This window comes from Pinus tabuliformis, chromosome 9, assembly GCF_031772625.1.
Source record: "Pinus tabuliformis cultivar Carrire ecotype Pingquan chromosome 9, CPIR1, whole genome shotgun sequence".
NCBI lineage: Eukaryota > Viridiplantae > Streptophyta > Pinopsida > Pinales > Pinaceae > Pinus > Pinus tabuliformis.
Window position 1 is genome coordinate 1,571,527,059 of NC_142307.1, and position 4,926 is coordinate 1,571,531,984.

Here is a 4,926-nt window from a genome sequence, read left to right on the forward strand (position 1 = left end):
GAAAAGGCACAAATTGAACAAGAGCAAAGAAGGCAAAAGGAGCTAGAAGAACAGAGGAAAAGAGAGGAAGAAGAAAAAGCAAAGAAAGAACTGGAAGATAGGCAGAAAAAGGAATTGGAGGAACAGCAACAACGGAAGGCATTCGAGGAGCAGCAGAGGATTGAAAAAGAGAAAGAACAGAGTAAGCAAATCTCTGCTGATACTGAATTGATTAAAGAATGGAACCAATTCGATTCCATTATAAGTGGTAAGGAAGCCTCCAAAGACTCAGATGCCTCAAAGACTCCCGATACTATGTTTTCTCCGGTTCTTGAAGGAACCAGCGGCCCACCCATGGTACAGAATGTTGAGGAAATTACTCAAGAATCATCTGATCAAATTGATCTTCAGGTAGAGGAAATTCCTCCCCTAGACATTTTCTACAGCCCTAAGCATAAAGCCGTTGTAAGGCGCTCAAGGAAGAGACGAAGGATTGATCAACTTTCTGTTTCAACTGAGCAAACAGTCACGGGCAATGTCGTCTGGAAGGGAGAATTAGATCCCTCTGAAGATTTGACAAAGCTATCGCAATTTGCGGGAGCTTATTCAGCGGCAACCATTGACAAGGCATCCGAGGTGAGTCTTCTTTTGAAGACTAAAGAGCATGAGGCATATGCATTGCAAGCAGAAGTGATAGAAGCAAGGAATAAGGCAGCACAGGCAGAAGAACAATTGCTGGCCCAACAACAAGAGAATCATTTGTTAACCCAGCAAATTGAAAAACTGAGGATAGACCAAAGTGACATTCAAAAAGCACAAGAATTGTCAGAAGCATTATCCCAGTTGGAGGCATCGAATGAGCTGTTGATGAAATCTAAAGAGGAGCAAATAATTCAGCTGTCAGCACAGCTTGAAAGTGTCAAAGGTGCCAAGAGTATTGATGATTTCAGAACAGAGGCAACTCTCATAAACGGCGCATTGATATCTCAGACCAAACTCTTGTGCCAACAACTAGTTGAAGCTGAGATACTTTGTGACACATCTACAGCAGTATGTGAGCAAATTGAGAAAGCCAGGGGTAACTTGGATCAGGCCGAAGAAGATATAACAGAGTATATTGAATGGCAAGACACTCCAGAAGGGAAAGCGACAAATTTTTCCCGAATCTGTGTAACATACAAAGACATACTTTTCATGGAATGGAACACACAGGTAATGAAGGCAGAAAGGGCAGCATCCAGATGCAAAACGATTGCCAGAAACATGATCGATCTAGTCAATGATACATTGTACCTGGCAAACATGATTTCACAATGTACACCTGGAAACATAACAACCGCCAACATGCTGGAGCACAGGAATTATCCTGAGCTGGAGACACAAGGGCGGTTAATTGCTGGAGTGAATACCTTGACTACCGACGCATACTGGCTTTTCCTGATTAAACCACATTCTCAAAGGTCGGCTCTTAACTGCCTAACAGATGCTCTCCGATACCTGATTGCCGATTTCCGAGATGCCACATACGATGCACAGCTAACTTCACGCCTCAATACTCCACCAGAAGTAGAGCCAATGCTGGCGATATGTCAGCGAAGGAGTAAAGGCAAAGAGACCTCTGACTAACACATCGCCGCCGACTGCCGAATCACCCAAATGCACAATGATATTTGTTAATACCGATTTAGTTGTTTTTCAGTTTTAGATATTTAGATATTTTTAGATTAGCATAGTATTTATAGACCCTTTCATTGTTTTGGAAAGGGTCGTAAAATTTTGTAAAAGACTTAAAGGCTGAAGTTTGCGCTATTGTGCTTCAGTCTATATTCTTTTTGAAACTCGACCACTGGTCCTTAATTTTACTTGGAATGCTGTTTTAAGTAAATTGTGCACTATTGTCGTTTGCTTGGGATGCTTTCTGGTTAGAAGGAAGGACTGCGACATAGCGATTAATATATTGGATTGATCAAACAGCTTGCATGGTACTATTATCTGTATCTGTTCTTTTTCTATTATATAAATTGATGTGTTATTACTTTGCTATTATTGATTACATGTATGCGATATAACAGCAAATATGCATTTCATATCACTATTGAATGTTTTGTGATTTGTTATCTCTTTTAATCATGCGTGTAACAATGATATAAATGACTGAGTGCAGTAATTCGCTATTATCGCTCTGCATAACTATTTATGCAGAGCAATCTTAAATGGTTTAAACATTTATGCTTACTGTTAGTGACATCTATATGCCTGCCATTAAGCATAGGTTATCAAACGCTGCATTATCTGAATTGATAAGTCCCGGGATTAGCTTATAGTTATTATATTTCTTTTATAGTTTAGTTATTTGTTTGTTATCACTTCATATCGTAAATCATTCATTCATCCCGTTTACTTATAATCTTTGGGAAACTGGTCCCATTATCCCCAGTCGGAGCCATTATTCCAAACGGAAAAGGAGCTGCACTAAGTTCCGGACCGGGTGGTTTCCCCGATGTTGTTGCAACGAATTTCGGGGCATCAACACAACCTTACAATTTTTTATTATTATACATTTATAATAATTATAGTTAATCGTAATTAATAATAAGTAATAGTTTATTATTAACGATAATTAATAAATTTATTATTATTATTATTATTTTGTTTTGGTATGTCAAGTTCTCTGTGATTCTCTAGGCTTGACATGTGGCTTCAGGAGCCACGACCCGAGGGCATCTAAGCTGTCAACATCTCCAAGGAGTCGCACTCAGTCGGGGCCACACTAGCCCTTAGCTGACTAGTTTTTTTAGCATGTCTCCTCCCCCTAGCATAGGGAGCAACCACCCTGTGAGGGTGAGAAGATGGACATGATGAAGATGTAGTCCTACCAAGCTTACAATTTTTTATTATTATACATTTATAATAGTATGGTTAATCATAATTAATAATAATTAATAGTTTATTATTAACGATAATTAATAAATTTATATTTATTATTATTATTATTATTATTGTTATTTTGTTTTGGTTTGTCAAGTTGTCTATGATTCTCCAGGCTTGACATGTGGCTTGAGGAGCCGCGAACCAGGGGCATCTAAGCCATCAATGTCTCTAGGGGATCACACTCAGCCTGGGCCACACCAGCCCTTAGCTGACTGGTTTTTTTAACATATCTCCTCCCCCTAGCACAGGGCACAAGCACCCCTGTGAGGTTTGATCTTGAGTTTCCTTGCTGACGAGGCCCATCTTCAACTAGTTGTGCTAGTGAGACTGACATTATCATTATTATTAAATAATATTACTACTATTATTAATTAAGATTATTTAATTGGATGATGATTAAATTTAATATCATTATTAATTAATACTAAATAAATATTAATAATATTATTATTTATTAAGTCACTCATTTTTATTTAATATTATAAATTAAAAGGATTAACAAACCTTGTGATTAATATTATAAACTCAAAGGACTAATAAGCCCTAGGATTAATATTGTAAACCCCATGAATAATATCATACCTTAGGAATATGAACCCTTAGATTAATATTATGTTCACGATGTTGGACCCGCCAACATGTCAAGGGGATCTCCCCGGTAAGAAGTCCCAATTAGACCTCAGACCGTTTGGTGTAGGAGTCCCAACAGTGGGTCGTAAGGTAATGCCTTGACTGCGGTGTCACATAGAGGCAAGTAGAATAACTTTGTCAGCAGCAAGGGTGTGACTGATGCAATGAGTCAAGGAAGGTGTATGAGAGGTTCCAACACTTCGAAAGGGGAAGGAGGTGAAGGTGAGTTCCAGGTTGAAAGGGATCAGTCCCAACTCAGCTAGGAACACACAACACAAAGGACATGCACAACTTCCAGCGGAGCAGTCCACTTGGATGCGGCAGTCACATCATACAAGGTAAGATAACACGTACAACACTCACGAATTAGTCCGAGACGAGTGTGACGGTTGTTATAGCAAGGTTCAAGTGAAAGGTCTGTTTAATGTCTGGCAGAGCAGTCAACACGGACAGTGACAACATTAACAACATATGCAACACATTAACAACAAGATTCATATAATTGCATGTGAATCAGTTCATACACAAGTACGTAAGTTAAACAACACATATCATTAAAGAAACCAGAGCAGTCCAACTACAATAACAACATATGCATGAAAATGTGTTGGCTCTTATTATATAAAGAAGTGTAAGTCACAATCATAAAATACATCCACATAATCCTGCTAGCCCCAACAGTGGAATGTTACAACCACATCCGCCTGCTCCTCCAAAGAGATGTACTAGCTCCGTGCAGTGGAGAAGCCAAGGCATGTTACAATACTGTCCAAGCCTTCTTCAAAATAGTCTTAGTAGAAGCTTGGCTGACCAAAAGCCTATACAATGAGTTATGAGGGACTATTTATAGCAAAGGGTTGGGTGGCCCTTGACATTCCCCTTTTTGAAACTTAAACTACCCTCATGACTCTTCACCTACTCTATGACTTTTACATCCAACCATTGACACTTGACTTACACTTGACATGACTCAACATTATAATGCACATGTACTCATGTGAGACAACATGGCTTGAGCAGGCCTTGCAAGACATCACTGACACTTGGTCCACTATGATGAGACCAAATCTTTGACATGCTTGTGATGGTGAAGGTGATGAGATGATGCCAAACTTGGTCGTCCGTGATGGTGCGCAGGCACCTCATGGTGACATCTTGCTGAAGCGAACTCTTGCCTCCGTTGCAACCGGTGCATTGGTTCAGCCCCTTCATCCAACTCGTTTGCTAACATGCGCATGGTCTTCTGGGTGTGGCTGAACTGACAACACATTTATGCATAGTGTCTGTGTTGATCTTCAAGTGTGTGTTGGTGGTCATGCGCATCAACTTGCCGAAGTACATGTTTAGCCCCAGTTGGACTTGCTTCTTATCTTCACCTTGGTGAGT